The sequence below is a fragment of the Giraffa tippelskirchi genome, chromosome 13, assembly GCF_054371585.1.
Source record: "Giraffa tippelskirchi isolate mGirTip1 chromosome 13, T2T-mGirTip1v1.2.pri, whole genome shotgun sequence".
Taxonomy (NCBI): domain Eukaryota; kingdom Metazoa; phylum Chordata; class Mammalia; order Artiodactyla; family Giraffidae; genus Giraffa; species Giraffa tippelskirchi.
The window spans coordinates 80,637,783-80,657,112 of NC_137287.1; the positions used below are offsets into that span (position 1 = coordinate 80,637,783).

Here is a 19,330-nt window from a genome sequence, read left to right on the forward strand (position 1 = left end):
ATACAATGTCACACCTGCTTTCCAGGTACCAAGTGATTGTCCAGGATTCAGGGACTGAACCAAAGGATCGAAATGAGGGAGACCTGTCATGTAAGGAATTCTGCCCAACAAGATGGCTCCTTACTGGATGGAGACAAACTGGCCTCAATGGACTTCTCTTGGGTGGGGAAAATCAGTGATGTAGGTCCAGAGCTCAGGGCATTCTGAGCAGCATTGAGTGAGCCCTGCCTCAGCTGTCCTTGAAGCATCTCAGACTTGGAGGCACTGTAGTTCCCACGCTTCTGTAGCTGCTGAGACTGCTTACAAGTTGGCTGAGTTCCCAGTGCATCCATTCTTAAAGTCAAGTCCCATCACTAAAGACAATCCATGTGTCTTACCCTTGCAACATCAAAGAGTCTAATTCAGGAGGTGACTTTTTTAATGTTTTATAAGCTTAGCGATAGTTTGGAGACACTGCAAATTATGGATTTGGGAGAGAGAGATCAGAGAGGAATAGCTGGGCGCATTGCAAAATAGGGAGTCATTTGAATGTGAAGAAACACTAGTGAACACTCTGCCACCTGGGCGAAGGAAAGTCAGCTAGGTTTTGAGTGAGGGCTGGGGGCAGATGGAACGAGCACCAGTTTTCCCCTTCATGAGCTGTGTGACCTCCTTGGCCCCAGCTTCAATTCAAGTCTCGGTTTATGGAGTCCTTTTGTGGACAGGACCCTGTTTCATCAGGCTCTGGAGGAGTCAGGCATGGCTCTTCTCTCCTGAGCCTGGTGGGGTGGAGAGGCTGGGCCTTCAGAGATAAGCCTGAGAGAAGTCTGCCTCAGGGAGAGTGGCCTGAGATGCATGCGTGTTTAGGGTAAATTAAGTGCTGCTGGATGCCTGTGATTACTGGTGGGTCTGGAAGGGTGCCTCCAGCTCCCGGCAAATTGGCAGCTTTTGCTTTTCTCTGCTTGAAGCAAGGGTTATTTCCATCTGCTTCCTGTGAATGATATACGGAGAATTCTCGCAGGGAGAGGAGGGACGTGGGCAGTGCTGTGCCCCTTTGAGAGGGAGCTGGTCTCAATCAAGGGAAAAGCTCTCAGCAGAGAACGGGATCCTCCCTCCACTCAATGTATTTAAAATGTGGTATGACTTTCCTCTGCTCTGTCCTCTTCTGGTTCCCCTCTTACCTCCTTATCTATTCTTTCCAGGACTTTAAAAGAGACAAACAGACCTCAAAGTTATGGGGTTTCCTACCCTTTCCTCCTCATGCTGGCCAGAAGCACATTTCTTTTTTTTTTTCTGTTTTATTTTATTTTTTTACTTTACAATATTTTCTTGGGTTTGCCGTACATTGACATGAATCCACCATGGGTGTACATGTGTTCCCTTTCCAGAACCCCCCTCCCACCTCCCTCCCCATCCTATCCCTCTGGGTCATCCCAGTGCACCAGCCCCGAGCACTCTGTATCATGCATCGAACCTGGACTGGCAATTCATTTCACATATGATAATTTACATGCTTCAGTGCCATTCTCCCATATCATCCCGCCCTCGTCCTCTCCCATAGAGTCCAAAAGACTGTTCTATATATCTGTGTCTCTTTTGCTGTCTTGCATACAGGGTTATCTTTACCAACTTTCTAAATTCCATATATATGCATTTGTATACTGTATTGGTGTTTTTCTTTCTGGCTTACTTCACTCTGTATAATAGGCTCCAGTTTCATCCACCTCATTAGAACTGATTCAAATATATTCTTTTTAATGGCTGAGTAATATTCCATTGTGTATATGTACCACAGCTTCCTTATCCATTCATCTGCTGATGGACATCTAGGTTGCTTCCATGTCCTGGCTATTATAAACAGTGCTGCGATGAACATTGGGATACATGTGTCTCTTTCAGTTCTGGTTTCCTCGGTGTGTATGCCCAGCAGTGGGATTGCTGGATCATATGGCAGTTCTATTTCCGGTTTTTTGAGGAATCTCCACACTCTTCTCCATAGTGGCTGTACTAGTTTGCATTCCCACTAACAGTGTAAGAGGATTCCCTTTTCTTCACACCCTCTCCAGCATTTATTGCTTGTAGACTTTTGGATAGTAGCCATTCTGACTGGCATGAAATGATACCTCATTGTGGTTTTGATTTGCATTTCTCTGATAACGAGTGATGTTGAGCATCTTTTCATGTGTTTGTTAGCCATCTGTATGTCTTCTTTGGAGAAATGTCTGTTTAGTTCTTTGGCCCACTTTTTGATTGGGTCGTTTATTTTTCTGGAATTGAGCTGCAGGAGTTGCTTGTATATTTTTGAGATTAATTCTTTGTCTGTTGCAGAAGCACATTTCTTAACAATCGTTCCATCCCAGCCTGTCTGTATTTCCTAACCTCCCCTCTCTCTCTCCTTTCCCTCTCTGTCTCTAGTTCCTTCTATTTTTTCCTTTCCTCCTTTAGTCTTCGATTTTCATTCTACCCCTCTTTCCTATAAATCACAAAATCTGAACACCCAGATTATTTTATCTCTGAAATTTGCAGACAGCAAACTAATCTGATGAAAGAGAAATGAAAAATTTTCATGTCATTTCAATTTCTATCTTCTGCTGTGTCTTCTCAAACATGTATTGTAAGTAATAAAACATTTGATTCTGTTTGTTTTGATTTTCAACCACAGGCAGCCTATATAACTTTTTTCTTCTCTGATGAGTCCCTGATGGCTTCATCCAAATATCATCTCATCCATACGCCTTCCTTAAGCAAGAGTGCTAATGTGTCTCCTTAAAATCACCATTTTTTTCAAAGGCGGGACAAGATGCTTCTTCAATGGAATAGACGAATGAGATAGATTCTCTTGGTTCTGTTTTTCTAGGTTATAATCTCATGGTTTTGTTCCAGGATGAAAAAGAAAACTATAAAGCCACAGTGGGACTCTATAGCTTTCTTTCCTCACTAAAAGCTATTATGACTGGGTGTCTGTCCATTTGGGCAGTCAGCTTGGCTGGCTGGCTGGATTATTCCACCCATTCACAGGCTGTTTAAACAATAATTTATTTAGCTACTATGAAAGGTAAGCTCTGTGATGAAGAGAGGTTCCCAATCACATGGAGTGGCTCCTTATCAGTGAGACAAATAAAATAATCACACAAAAAAATGAATGAACAGGATGGTTTTAGATGTGTGATGAAGACAATAAAAGAAGTTGATGTGACCCTGAGTGGGGAGTGGAACGTTAATTTAGAGGGCAGGGCAGGAGGCCTCTTCGCAGAAGAAAAAGCACATCCTAAAAGCTTCAGGTGAGAAGGAGCTAACATACATCTATGTGGGTGAGAGATGGACTGTGGAGAAAACTAGTCATCCTTGAATAAAAGTTTTAAAAGGAGTTGAAATGAATTTGACTTAAATTTCTTGGCTTTAGCAAATGTCCTTCTTATCTTCCTCTTCTCCCTCCTCCCTCTGATGAGGGGCTGACACAAGCTAATGGTCATCCTCAACACCGACCGCAAAAGGCCAGTTTCTCTTTTACCACTTGTGGCCAGAAAGTCAGTTTCTGCACAGAGATCAGTTATCTTTCTGTCTTTTGGTTTCTTCCCAGAGGCCCAACAGCATCACAATTCATACCTTGAGGAAGAGACTGCAGTGGGTTCATTTGTCCCCTGGAATAAGTTTTCCCCCAACATCAGGGGGATGTGATTTTCAAGATTACAGAATGGAAAGAACCCCACATCAGCTGTCTTGTTGACATCTTGGAGAATTTTTTTACATTTCTGTCTTTGATTAGCCTGAAAATATGTTGAGTGAAGAAGCCCTTTCAATAGTGTTTTAACCAAGATCAGAGAACTACATGTGACTCCAAGAAGTTTATATTGGGTCTCAAGCTGGCCAATGATTAGCCTGTGCCCAACAACTTAATCTAAGAGGCACTTAAGTAATGGAGAGTGAATAAAAAATAAAAGCAAATTACAGAGCATGGAGATAAGGGGGAAGCTGAAAAAAAAAGTGGCATTTCACCCTTCAAAGTTGGTGGAGATTGTAATCAAGCTTTAGATGCTGTCTGCCTGATAGGTGGCTTTGAGTTAATTTTATTACTTAACTTGGTCAATACGTTGGAGTCCTTAGTGATCATGTGCATGGGGCCAGATCAGGACAAACTATCCTTAAGTGCAAAAATAATTTATAAGTGTTTCAGTGTATTGGTAGAAGTTTCAATCAAACAGGAAGTTCTGATTTTAAATTTGTAGGGACCTAAGTTTTCCCTGGTGTCTCAGTGGTAAAGAATCCACTTGCCAATGCAGGAGATGTGGGTTCGAGCCCTGGGTTGGGAAGATTCCCTGGAGAAGGAAATGGCAACCCACTCTAGTATTCATGCCTAGGAAATCCCATGGACAGAGGAGTCCGGTGGGCTAGTCTGTGGGGTCGCAAAAGAGTGGGGCACGACTGAGCGACTCAACAACAACAACAACACAGCCATACATAAAGCAAAAATTGCTTTCAGGAGATGTTTGATAATGGTTTAAAATATGCCTCTCAATTTACTGAATTGATAGATTCAGTAAAAGCATCATCAAGAACGTAGATGATTTGAACAGCACAATTATGTTTACTTACTGAGACATAAACATACACTCATACATGTGTATATACGAATGTACTCTGCATGTATGTGTCCTCTGTACCTGGCTACTGGAAATTACACAATCTTTTTAAGCACATGTGGACTAATTAAAAAATTTATTACTTTATAGTCATAAACCAAGCTTACAAATTTCAAGAGTCCCTAGCCACAATACAAAAAAAAAAACTCAATTAGAAATTAACAACCGAAAGATAAACTTAAAAAAAAACTCATATTCTTGGAAATTAACAACAAAAAAGGGCCTACGACTCAAAGAAGAAATCATTATGGAAATTGAAAGTAGTTTAAGTTAAATAATAATGGATCAGGAATACTAGCTATAGAAACTTAGCAAGCATGGCTAAAGCATATCTAAGTGACATTTGTGGCTTTAATTGCTTATGTTAGAAAAAGATGAAAGGCTGACAAGAAATTAGCTATGTGTCCAGCTTTAGAATATAGAAAAAAAGTAATTGAATAGGTCCAAAAAATAGTAAAAAAAAAAAATAAAAATGAAGAAGAAGAGAAATAAATGAAATGAGAAATAAAACCACAAAATTATCAAGGGCAAATTTGCTTAGAATGACAAACTTCTGACAGAGCAAGAAAAAAGAGAAGTCCCAGTTTCAGGATGAATAAAGCTCATAAGTACTGAAGTAGCAGAGATTAGATTTTAAAGGAATATTATGATCAAGCTGATGTCAAATACTTATAAACGCCTATGGAGCTGAAAAATTCCTAGAAAAATACAAATTATTAAAGTTGACTTAAGAAGTAATAAATACCTGAAGGCTCCTGTCATTTTGAAAGAATTCGAGTCAGTAGTTAAAAATCCTTCCACAAAATAAACACCAGTTCCAGATGTTTTTATGGGTTGTTTCTATGATATATTCAAGGAACAGATAGTTTCAGGCTTAGACAAACTCTTTGCAAAGAATAGAAAAAGAGAAAGCACTTCTCACCCACTAGACTAGTACAACCTTAATTCCAAAAGTTGACGAGGATATTTAGTGGGAAGGGAAATCACAGACCAATCTGGCCATGAACCTAGACACAAGAACCCTATGTAAACTATTCGCAGACTAGAGCTAGCAATAATGAAGTAGCATTTATTTCTGAAATGATTCATTTAATATTATGAACTGTGTCATGTAAATCATCATATTTATAGTTTAAAGGAGGAAACTTGTGATCATAATAGATTCAGATAAACATTTGATGAAATTCATCAAGCATTCATAATAAAACTTTAGCAAGCTAAGTTTAGAATGGTGTGGTGGTGGTGGTTTAGTTGCTAAGTCATATCTGACTCTATGACCCCATGGACTGTAGACTGCCAGGCTCCTCTGTCCATGGGATTCTCCAGGCATGAATACTGGGGTGGGTTGCCATTTCCTTCTCCAGGGGATCTTCCTGACCCAGGGATTGAATCTGGGTAGACTCTGAAACAAACACTCACCTCCCACTTTCAGAAGTTGCCTACAGCTGTCCACTCCCTCTCCAGGTTCAGCTAACCACGCCCTCCTGTCACTCCTCCCCTCTGACTGCACAAACCTGAGTGTCCTCAGTGTTACTTACCACAGGGGTTGACCATCTTTACTGGCTCCCCTTCACCATGCCTACATCTGTCTAGTCATCTTGCAGGCAGACTCTTTACCAACTGAGCCACCAGGACAGGGAACTTCCTTTATTTACACTAAATATCTTTTTAGTGGAAAATCATGAAAAGCCATGCCTTTAACATCAAGGATGAAACAAGGATGGTGACTGCTCTTACCTCTGCTAATCAACGTTGCTCTGGAGTGCAAGCCAGCACAGTCAAACCAGCAGTCAAACTGCAAGGGTCAGAAAGAAAAAAACAAACTATCACTGTTTGTAGATGATATAATTTTCCATATACATCAGCTTCCCTGGTGGCTGAGACGATAATCTGCCTGCAATTCAGAGACCTGGGTTCGATCCATGGGTTGGGAAGATTCCCTGGAGAAGGGAATGGCAACCCACTCCAATATTCTTGCCTGGATAATCCCATGGACAGAGGGTTCTGGTGGGCTATGATTTTCCATATAGGAAAAGCAAATCTACAAATTATGGGAAATATCACACACACAGCTGTATCCAGCTGGGGTCTCTACAGGAATCAGGTAGCATCCTTGACGTAGCCTTCGATGACTAGACAGATGTAGGCATGGTGAAGGGGAGCCAGTAAAGATGGTCAACCCCTGTGGTAAGTAACACTGAGGACACTCAGGTTTGTGCAGTCAGAGGGGAGGAGTGACAGGAGGGCGTGGTTAGCTGAACCTGGAGAGGGAGTGGACAGCTGTAGGCAACTTCTGAAAGTGGGAGGTGAGTGTTTGTTTCAGGAGAAGAGCACAGCCCTGCTGATTGGCTGCATGAAAGACAGGGAGTGGGGTACAACACCCCATCTTACTTTCTTCCTGTCCTCTGCTCTCCTCACCATAGCTTCCTATTTCTGACTTTCCTGGGAGCCAGGACACAGGGAGTCCCTGATGTAGAGTCTACAGAGTTTGTCCCCTGGGCACAGGGCATGGTGAGAACAGTGGAGGGCACACTTGAGGGCAAAGAGAGGATGCCTAGCAAACATCTAACAAGGGCTGTAAGGTTCCTTTATGTAGACACATATGCCTGTATTCAACTGTAATAAGGGAAGCTAAAATGGAGAAAGAACCATATTCATGACAGAAAGACTTATAAAAATGTCAGTTCTCCCTCACATGATGAGAGATTGAAAACAATTTTAATAAAAATTCCAACAGGATATTTCTGCAGGACTTGAGTCGCAGATTCTAAATTTTAATGGGATAGTAATTGATGAGAATAAGCAAGACGGTCTTAAGAAGAACCAGGATATGTAACTCTATAACATATCAAGTCTTCTTATAAGGTTTTAGCAATCAAGATACTGTCTATTGGCACAGTGAGATCAAAGGAATAAAATAGCCCAGAAAGAGGCCCATCAAGCAGAAATCTCATATATAGCTAAGCTCACAACTGCAGGTCAGTGTGGAGTTGATTCAACAAGTGTGCTGGAGTTGGTTATGCATGTGGGAAAACCATAAAAGCTGTCTTATAGTCTACATTCAAATGGCAATTCTGAAGCCAGAGGGCAAAGTGGATTAAAATCTAAGATGTAAAAGGTAAAATTTTAACAGACTTAGAAGAGAATATCAAAGAATATCTTTATGACTCTAGGACTAGAGCAGGATTCCTGAACAAGTACAAAGGGCATAAACCATAAAAGAAAAATAGATAAATTCAACCATGATAAAATGAAGATCCTCTGTCCTTCAGAAGACATCAATGAGAGAATGAGAAAGCAAGTCATAATTTGGAATATTTCAACACATAAATGACAAGGATTAGTATTCTGAAGGTATGCACAATTGTTTACAAATTAATAAGGAAATGATAAACCAATGATAAAAGAGGCAGAAAATATGAATGGGTGAGACACAGAAGAGGTCTGAGTAACTAATGAACATATGGAAAGTGCTCAGCCTTGTTAGTTACCAGGACAGTTGGCAATGAGATGTTACCACACACCCTCCAGAATGGTCCAAATTAAAATATCTCAGGACAGCAAAGGGCTTCCCTGGTGGCTCAGATGGTAAAGAATCTGCCTGCAATGCAGGAGACCTGGGTTTAGTCCCTGGGATGGGAAGATCCCCTGGAGGAGGAAATGGCAACCTACTCCAGTATCATTGCCTGGAGAACCCCATGGACAGAGGAGCCTGGCAGTCTACAGCCCATCCGGTCAGACACGAGTGAGCAACTAACACAAAGGACAGAGAATGTTGGTGGGAGGGTGGATCCAAAGGGACTTTCAAACACTGCTGTGCCTGTGCAAGCCAGTGAAACTATTTTAGAAAACAATTTATTAGGAATTAGGTCAAACACATGAATATCCTGCAAGCCAATCACTTATCCACTTTTGATTTTCAAAAATGACCATTTCATGTGGCTAAATCTAAGTCATCTCAAGGAACGCTTGCACTTTTTGAATGGGAGACACGTATAGGATGATTCATAGCAACATTGCTTGTGGCAGCTCTGAAATAAAACGTCCTGAACCTCCACGTCCAATGGCAGCATGGGGGATGAGCATACGGGATATGTTGAGTAATGGAAGACTTTAGATATGTGGAAACAACGAATACTAAACACAGACCAGGTCAGATACACAGTGTATGCAAAAGCCAAAATAGGACAAAACAAACAAAACAGTAAAGTGTGGAAGAACTTATACACAAATCAAAACCAGGAAAACTCAACAGTGTGCTGTTTAAGGATGCCCTCACATCTGGAAAATTTAGAAGGAAAATCAAGGAGTGATTTATACAAAACTCAGAAGGGGAAGGTGGAGGCATTCCCAGGGCCTCTGGGTAATCAGGCATATTTGTTTCTTAAGCTGGGTAATGGGTACATGGGCATTTGATTCATTCATTTATTTAATTTAAAAATTTACTTATTTATGGTTGCACTCTATTTGCAGTGAGCAGGGGCTGCTCTCTAGTTCCGGTGCACAGGCTTCTCTTTGTGATGGCTTCTCTTGTTGCAGAGCATGTGTTTTAGGGTGTGCGGGCTCAGTAGTTGTGGCAGGTGGGCTTAGTTGTCCATGGCATGTGGCATCTTCCTGGGCCAGGGATCGGACCCATGTCCCCTGCATTGGCAGGCGGATTCTTAACCACTGAACCACAGCGAAGTCCTTGATTCATTATTTTTTAAAGTATAGTTCTTTAACATGTACATAGAGTAAATCCTCTATATTTGAACCTCCAAGTTACAAACTTTCAAAGATGCAAAAGTGCATTCCATCAATATCAGGTGTGAGTGAAATGGCATCTTGCCCTCCATCTCCTATTGCTGATGATACTTCAGCTCTACCATCTCCCTCCTCCAGTCAGTAACTCTTCTTGTCTGTTCACTCAATTCCAGCCCCTGGATGCCAGCTGTTGTACTGTACTACTGTACTTTTCAAGGTACTGTACTGGCAGATTGAAAATATTTTCTTTATTTTTTATGTTGATTTCTATGTATTATTTGCGTGAAAAGTATTATAAACCTATTACATTTTTTCTTGCTTTTTACCAAGAAAATTGACAACATTTGAAAAAGGATCATTGAAAGAATATGAGGAATCACATGTTGTTGGTGGGAATGTAAAATGTAAGTGATGGCTAGTTCTATCATAAGTTTGAAAAGTCCTGAAAAGGTGGGGTGTTCTTTAATGTAGTAAGTCTACTGTGAGAACTTATGATCATAAAAAAAACCATCATAGATGTGTGTACAAATTTCCATTTAGTGCAGTACTTTGTATAATTACATAAAAGGCATATGCTTGACAATCATGGTTTGTTTAAATAAGCTATGGCCCAGCTATACATTTAGTGGAAAAGTACATCACTATTAATATTATGTAAAATAGAAGATGAAGTAAAACATTCTTGATATATTATTTAGTACAAATAAGGTTAAAGTCCTATGTGGAATATAATTTCATGTTTTAAAGATATGCATATTTATAAAGAACAGAAAGGATATATATAGTCCCTGGCCCTAAATTAGTACTAAATAAATAAATGAGTTATAAAGAAATAAAGGAATGAGTGACCTGACCAGGAACCTAATACTGGTTACTTCTCTGTGCTAAGGTTAGGGGTGACAATAGTGTTTTCCTTTTTGCATACATGTATTTCCTAAAATTTTATATCATGTTCATGCATTCTTGTTGCAATAAGAAAATCTACAAATAATTAGAATTAAAATGAAAGACTACTCCCATGTAGTAGTAGTCTAGCACTGGTATTTTTATCTCCTGATAACAGTTTATACATATACAGTGTTCAATAAGCCTGTTATAAAAGATCAGTACATGGAAAAAAAAAATGAAAGACAAGTATATCTACATAACCATCTTGTTTTGTATCATAACCAGCACAGCATGATCACAAATGGGGTTATTGACTGTTTTTGAAATTGAGGTTCATATTCAGATCTGATTTTTAATTTTTCATTTATTTATTGATTTTTCATATGTACATTTGCTTTATTAAAATTGTGGCAGTTCTTAAATACCTTTTTATCAATACCCTACAGGTTAGAAAACTTAAAATGATTATGTGTTCAGACCCAGCTTCCAAAAGCACCCACTTTAAGGTTACTATTTGGCCAAAATTTAACTAGCTGACCCCACAAATGCTTGCTCTTGTGGAACTGCCACGCTATGTCAGCAGAGAGAGGACTGGGAGCCAGTTACAAACCCAAAGATCCAGCTCTGGATTTCTACCCAGAGGGTGAAAATGGCCTGTAGGACTGAAAATTTCAACCAGGACTGACTCCCCCCAGTGCTACTGGTCTCAATACCCACATCCCCCTCTGTGAATTGGAAGTACAGAGTCTTAATCACTGGACCGGCAGGCAAGTCCCTCAATTAGCAATTGGGTGCTGTCAAACATTGCTTAGAAGGCTTTGTTTAAAGGTCTACTAAACTCTCTCAAACTCCCTAACCTGGATACTCTTACAACATCCTGGGTAGGTCTTTCCAGATCTGATGTCTATGAATGTGGCTATTGTTTTCAAATACATTCATGGTAAGACTTGTGAAATGTTCAATTCTTACTGAGAATGTGTTATTAGAAACTTTTCTGGGCTGTTAGACACATAGATTCAGGAAATTTAGCAAATCATTGTGGATCTCAAGGTCTGTCCTTTTTGAAGATGTCCTGTGCACACCCTTGGGTGCTGCCTTCTTCCTGGAATTTTTGTGGGTTTGAGGCAGGACCAAGTGTTTCCACACCACCCACAGGTTTCATGCTCATTAGTTCTATTAATTGGAGTCTTCCAGCAATTTACTTGGGAAGAGAAGAGGAAAAGACAGGGGCTCTGCAATATTCAAAATTATGGCTGTCTTGAGCAGTAGGAATTCCCAAACTGGACAGGGTGTTCTTGCTGGGTAGTTGCTAACTTATGCTCAATGTTGGAATACTATCTAAAACTTCCATCTTGAAAGGGTTGCATTTGTACTATAATATCTCAGAAAACTTGACTTTCCTTTGATGCTTTTACTATATCCTTTCTGGATCTTAGAACGAATCCCTAACCTAAAAGCCAAACTCAAGCAATGCTTGGAGTCAGTGATAAATCTAATTGGTGCCTCCCAAACCCCTTTTGGAAGATCTATGAATTTTCAGTTATTTACAGAAGCATGGAATTATTTTGGACGTTAAGGAAAAAGCAGCACCATAGACATCCTGGGGTGAAACACTAGCTGAAAAACACATTTGTCTGATAGGAAATACAAAAAATATTAGCCCCCAAATGGAACCCACATCAGGGACTGCGTCCACTGTGGTAACTTGCTTTGGTGAGCATAGGAAGACACGCTTGGAGTCTCCCAGGATCCTGGAGATCCATGATAATAATTTCCAGGATGAAAACTGCAGGGATGTGGAGAGAGGAGAACTTTCCAGTGGGTTTTATTTAAATAAGCTAACATTTAACAGATTATCTGAGCCTAGTAAAACATGTTGAAATACAGTTCCTACGGCATGGTCTCAGATCTTTGCAACTCTTTGGGGAATATAATTAAAGCCAGTTCATGAGACTACTGGGTGGGGCCGGTGGAGGATGCTGGATGAGGGGCTCCGGCAAGATGGAACTCCACAGGCAATTAACATTAGACCCCAAAGGCAGCGGTGCTGAGGAATTAACAAATGCATCTGTCTACTCACAGGAGTCCCGCACAGTGAGCGGTGATGCATTGAATGGTCCATTTTTCTTTTCTAAATCCAGGGCTGTGTTTTGCTTCTCGTGGCTGCTGATGGCACATCTGAAAGGTAGGAGTCTGGGTTTTGCCTGTGGGTGGATATTTGCAGTCACATCTGGCTTTGCTTTGCCGTATTGTTAACCCCCCTTTTCCCTGCTACAGTTGTTTTCTTTTTATTAAATTTCCCGTCTGGATCCCTGCGTCTGCATTTCTAATGTCAACAACTGCTTTTATCACAGATAATAACTTCCTTTTACAAAAAAAAAGGCTGCATCATCCTACATGCATTTCACATTATGTTTTATGAACAAACACTGAAATATAGTATTTGGCAGTATGCGTAATTGAGTATATTTATAGTCATCTAAATTTCAGTTTTGCCAGAGCCAAGAACCAAGTTGGTTGCAGTTTTCTTACTAATCTATTTCTTGAGAGTGTTGTTGCTTCTCACCAGAACTTAATTAAGTTCACATTGGGATGTTTATGAAGGAAATTATGCGGTATGCCCAAACATGCCATACAAACAATTATCAAAACACCAGCAGCTCCTTAACACTCCAGAGTTTTCACAACCACGAGCGTGAAACTTTCCCAAATCGATTGTTTGCTAATAGATGGGCTAGGATCAAATTAAAAAATGGCTGATGAATGGGAAGGAAAGCTGGACTTCTGCAGTCATCAAGCACAGGACCAGGCTAGTGCCAAGGACTTTTTGCCTGATTTAATGTCCTCATGTGGTGTAGATGCGCACTGGGAAGGGGGCCAAACTCAGGTTCTGTTCTCTACTGCTGACCTGCTGTAAGTTATGCAAGTCTGCCTGGTCCTTGTGCACCACTTGAAGACAAATAAAGGACCGTTAGGAAGCTATTGGCCAAAATAAAGTTAAAATGAATTTCTTGTTCCTCCTGCTAAAGGTGTTGAGTGTTTATTTACCATATAGTATATTTAATCTAGTGAATAATTCTGCAAAGCCATGAGCTTCTGCCTGTAGCCCACATAGAAAACTGAGTGAATGATAGAAAATTAGATCGAAAATTTTGATGATAAGTTTCTGACATTTCCAGTTTTGAGATGTGGCATGACAGGATGATGGTGATCACACAGGGAAAAAACTACACAAGTCATTTCAGTATGGAAACAGAGTTGGCAAAACAGATGACATATTTTTAATCTCAGACATATAATAATGTTTCAAGTGCAGACTTTTGGTTTCATTGCTTTCTCGATGGCGGGCACTTCCGGGACGGAATGTTTGGATACGTGACACTGGACAGATGCAGGCTCCAGTGTCAGTTTTATTAAAGAGGATATGTACCTGGAAAGGACTGCACTGTGCAAACAAGAACTTAAGTTTCAGTGGCCATCAGGTTAGTTCTCAAACACGTTTGAGCGTGATTTGTTTTTAATTATAAAGTCCAGTGATGCATTTTTACCTGCCCATCCTAAATCCTGGGCTTCCCTGGTGATTCAGACGGTGAAGAATCTGCCCACAATGCAGGAGACCTGGGTTCAATCTCTTGGTAGGGAAGGTCCCCTGGAGAAGGGAGTGGCTACCCACTCCGGTACTCTTGCCTGGAGAATCCCATGGACAGAAAAGCCTGGTGGGCTAGGGTTCACAGGGTTGCAAAGTGTTGGACAAGACTGAAGCGACTTAGCATGCCTAAATCCTGGTGTAATTTAGAATGTAATGGCTGGTGTCTTGATTTCTTTTGTTGACATTTTAAGGGTCCAGTCTGGTGGCTATTGACAAGAGAGCTGTTCTGTGTATACTTTATCTCCACACTTTTAAAGAAATGAAGACTTAGAAGAGTGATGGAATTTGTCAGGAAGACCCCCTAGAGAAAGGTATGGCAACCCACTCCAGTATGCTCACCTGGAGAATCCCGTGAACAGAGGAGCCTGGTGAGCTACAAGTCCATAGTGTCACAAAGAGTTGGACATGGCTGAAGCGACTTAGCCCTTACTCATCCAGACCTCAGTCTCTCAAAATGGAATATCTCTCTTTTGTTCCATAGAACGTGTAAGGCACTTTTTTAAAATTTCTGTTTAAGTTCTGCCATATTCTAGAAAATAATCTAGTTAAGCAGCCTTTCTTGAACACCCATTTCACACAAAGTTCCAAGTTGGATGTTGTAAAGGAGATACAAGATAAGGGTGCAGCCCCCTCGCCTTCAAGTTATTTACCACTTAGAGGGAAAAGGCAGAAGGGGCCTATGGGAAAGACATAAGAAACACTTGCTACTGGCTAAACCATTTAAGTGAAGGATAATCTGTCAATCAAGTGGATTATGATAGGAATTTGATAGAAGCAAAGCACATAGCTGGTGGATCAAAATAAAAACACTACAAGGGTGATAATGAATGATGCCTAGAAGTTCTGCTATTGACCTTGGAAGACATCAATCATAGAAATAAAGTTTCATTCTGACAATTGGAATTATGGATTGAATTTTACATAATCTCCCCTTAGAAGTTCTAAGTTCAGTAGTGAAAGTAACAGGTGCCTGGTTGCCATGGTGACATGAATCTCATGCTGGGGTGGATCCATCTCAGCTTGGAACTTCTTTTCCTAGGACTGGGAATCATGGGGAGATTGAGTCTAGTCTTGGGTTTTAGGATGAAACTGATCCCTGGGTCAGAAAGATTCCCTGAGGAAGGAAATGGCAAACCACTCTAGTATTCTTGCCTGGAAGATCTCATGGACAGAGGAGCCTTGTGGGCTACAGTGCATGGGGTTGCAAGAGTCAGACACAACTTAGCAACTAAACCACCACCACCAAGGATTTCCAAAGAGGAAATTGGAATATTGAACTACCAGCCTGATTTAGGCTTGTATTTGTCTCAAGCTTGGAAGCCAATAATCTTAGAAAGACAGAATGAGGGAGAAAAGCCAGGGAGTTGGTGGCCAGAAGGAATGGGAGGTCCAGGTTTCACTCCCTGTGGATCCCAATGGTCATTTCTCTTAGTGGCCTCTGGACAATTTCCATAAATTACAAATTATGGTTTATGTTAATGTTATTAAGTATGATTTTTCATACTCCTTGTAATGAGTAAGGAATCCAAACTGTGTCAAGATCAACTTAAGTTGACAATGTGTGCTATTAATGTAACATCTTCTGCCCTCAGAGAAATGACAACATACTTGGAGACATAAAACATATCAGGGTGTGAACATTCTTCTTTTTAGGGATGAAGAAAAATTCTCCCATTTTTGAGCCATCCTTTTATGTCAGTTCTACAAAACTGGATGTAACTTTTTATTTTTAAAAGATATAGTTTTATAAATATTTAATATTCTGCTAGTTTGATTTTGAATTGTGCATGTCAAGTACTCTATTTGGGGAGGTTTTATGTTTTATTACACTTAGTTAAAAAGGAAAAAAGTGTACATTTTTAGAATTTTTATGAGTAAATTAAAGTACTAAATATAAATATTAAAAAAATAGCAGGGTGCAAATCAATTTTGAGATATCAGAACTATTGACTAGTGAAGTACTAAGCAAATCAGGTGCATGGGTGGTGGCCTCTGTCCTCTGTCACTTACCTTGTGTCCCAGTCTTAGCAGTTACAACTCCTCCCAGCTCCAACCTCCTCCTCTGCCCACCAGCCAGGGCTGTTGCAAGGATCAAAGGAGAAGATTTATTCCATTTTGATAAAGAGTTTTGTTGAAACTCAGGTGCGCTGTAGGAGTGAAGCACTCTTGAGTCTAAGTTTCTCGGAAGAGGCAGACACTTGAAAGAAAGGATTTAAGCCCCAGGTGAAGAGCATAAGGAGGAAATGATGGATTCTATCTGAGGGAGACCGTGTGTTTGAATATGCTTTACAGAACGAGATAGGAAATACTATGAATGTGGGCAGCTGCCAATGCATGTTGGTACCATCAGATTATTTTACAGTAATAGAAATGATTCTCATCGTCAGGAAGAAGCTGGGAAATTCCCAGCTGGGATGATGCTAGTTTTCTGATACGTATTTATGAGGAATCTATGAGGGAAATCTCTATCTATAGGTATTTATGAGGAAACATGTCATGGGTAACCCCACTCTCTGGTTATTTTAGACCAGAAGCTGACCCTAGCTGTTTTTAACCTATGAACTAGTCTTAAGGAAGTTTTGGGGAAATCTACCCTTTTAAATGAAATGTGGTACAGCATTTGAGTTTCTGGCAGTGTGCCCTTTAGTTGAGCCTAGTGCTAAAGTGAAAAAATTAATAATATGAAGGTTGTGTTTTGAATTAGAAGATCTGAAGCAAGACCTGGTTGATAGGTATACACACACACAATAAAAATAAAAATTAAAAAAAATCAGGGTGAAAAGTAATTTTGAGATAACTGACTACCTAAGTACTAAGTGAATCACGTGCGTGGGTGGTGGCCTCTGTCCTCTGCCACTTACCTCATGTCAGTGTAGAAGACACGTGATCAGCTGTGGGCTTGTTGATTGCCTTTGCTCTTACCAGGGACTCACTGAGACCATTTCCTCTGATGGAATTGAGGTTGATTATTATGGGGGGCTTCCCCCATGGCTCAGCAGAATCCACCTGCAATCCAGGAGACGCAGAAAATTTGGGTTCTATCCCTGGGTCGGGAAGATCCCCTGGAGAAGGGAATGGCAACCCATGCTAGTATTTTTGCTGGTAAATCTCACGGACAGAGAAGCCTGGTGGGCTACAGTCCATGGTGTCACAGGGAGTCAGAAATGACTTGAGTGACGGTGCCCACACATATGCATTATGGAGTGTTTAGCCGTATGTTCTGGAGGCCAGGTTAGAATATGGGGTGGAGGCTCTTCTAGAGGCAGCAGGAGAGCTGGGACAAGGGTCTCTCATCCGTGTGGAGGCCACGGGGAAACCGTTGCTTGTGTCTGATGAGAAGTGAAGATACTTTTGCTGACAGAGGGGCTCTGAGAGTAAAACACTGATTTGGAATTTGATGCTGGGCCAGGATGTGGGTGAAATTTGCTTTCCACGTTAATGAAAAAAATGCCAAGGGAGGCTGAGTAGGGGGAGCAGAGGAGGGAAAGGGCCTGAGATCACACAGTCTCCTCTGATCTCCGGGCTGCTGGGGACTCATCAGCCTCAGTTAATTAGAGAGGAGAAAGGGAGCCGCTGCCAAAGTAAACAGCACTGGGCACACACGCGTTTCCTGATAAGAGCCGCCCTTATCTGAGAGCAGAGCTTCTTGGGGAAACGTGGAGTCCCTGATGGCTCAGTGCTGGCACCTGGGGCCTTGGGAGCCACGTGCGCTCAATCAGGGGCGGCTCCAGCGTGGTCTGCTGGGCTACGTCCCTGTGAGCCTCTTTCATGGTGCAAATTCTTCTCTGTTTCTCTTCCCGAATGAAGAGATGGGGAGCTGTTCTCTTTCATCCTAGAATCAAAGTTTCGCAAATAATTCTGGGCTTAGATGGATTTGTACCACCCTTGGTGTCTGTGGAATGCTGTAACCACGGCCCTGCTGTGTAAAATGACTTTCCCGGTCCTCTGACGGGGGAGTGATGGGGGAGTTTTGACTTGAAGGGTTTGACAGAAAACAGCAAAGTTCTGTAAAGCAATTATCCTTCGATAAAAAATAAATTAGTTTTAAAAAAAAGGCAAAGCCTAGAGAAGGCACTCCCAATTATCATTAAGAGTTGAAGTTTCGACCTTTACTTGCCTGTTTAATTCAGAGTCCATGCAAGACTCTCTGAGCCCTTTCTCTGAGCTGTCCAACCCGCCATGTGCTGTGGGCTCCAGGGAGGGCACCTGGCCCCCCAGGAAGCCCCCCCTTGAGACGGAAGAGGTCGGACAGATCGTAGGTCCTGACCATTGTTCCCTCCCCTCAAATATCAATATTTTTTAAAAAAATTCTGCCATAACATGCATGATGAATTCATGTGAGATTTATTCCTAAAGGTGAATGGATTTGAGAACTACCATCTTTTGATAGATTCTTTTTTTTTTTTAATGTATTTATTAGCTAAAAATTTTTTAGCTGCGCTGAGTCTTTGTTGCTGTGTGCAGTCTCTCTCTAGTTGTGGTGCATGGGCTTCTCACTGTGTTGGCTTCTTGTGTTGCAGGGCAGGGGCTCTAGGCACTCGGGCTTCAGTAGTTGCAATGCGCAGGCTCAGTAGTTGTGACACACAGGTCTAGTTGGCCTGCGGGATGTGGGATCCTCCTGGACCACGAATTGAACCTGTGTACTTTGCATTGCAAGGTAAATTCTTAACCACGGGACCATCAGGGAAGCCCTGACAGATTCTTAATACATTAAAAAAAATATTTTAATATGAATCTGTCAAGAGATGAAATTTGTTCCATAAAACGAGTTTTAAAGTGATACTTACACTCTTTCATTCAAAAATTGAATTCAATGTCTCTAGCACCCTACACTGGGCCTTGGATAGTTCATTGGGTTAAAATCGGGATCATTTACTGGCTTTACTTTGTATTTTTTGCTTTAATATTAAATATTTTTCATCTCTTGGAAGCTCCACATCTGTTGTGGGTAGGTAGGTAGGTGTTTATCTTTTGTTGTTTCTGGGTGGTACCTTCTGCCACCTTTGCACACTGTTTGAGCAGTTAAAATAAGATGTCAGTGTTAGAATCAGACGTTAACCCTGTGACCTGCTTGTTATATACTGATCATAACTTGGTTTTGCTTGAATTTCTGAGGTGAGTCAAAGCAGATATATGTACAGTCTGGAGATGGCTGTGTATAAACTGAAACATTTTTGCTCACAATTGCTGATAATACATTCCTTCAGATGAAAGCCTCAAAGAAAACTAGACACTGATATTAATGGAGGGGATATCTGAAAAGCTTAAGGGGAATTATTAAACTTTTGTACTACTTCCATTTACCTCTTATTCTGTAACCTGTTGGGGGAGGAGTCCTTCCCTATTCCAGCTTAAGTGCATGGTGGTGTCATTTGGTGTGAAGAGGCACCGATGAATGAAAAAATGACTGTGCTTTGTGTTTGTTAACATT

The 19,330-nt window shown here is 41.0% G+C and overlaps 1 long non-coding RNA gene across 1 annotated transcript in view; it reads left to right on the forward strand.

The window, feature by feature from the left end:
• LOC145533469 (uncharacterized) overlaps nucleotides 1-19,330 on the forward strand; it is a 141,388-nt gene that overhangs the window by 97,986 nt on the left and 24,072 nt on the right. The window contains exons 7-8 of the long non-coding RNA XR_014074103.1: nucleotides 12,392-12,435; nucleotides 14,091-14,210. This is a non-coding gene — a long non-coding RNA (uncharacterized LOC145533469). The remainder of the gene's footprint in view (nucleotides 1-12,391; nucleotides 12,436-14,090; nucleotides 14,211-19,330) is intronic.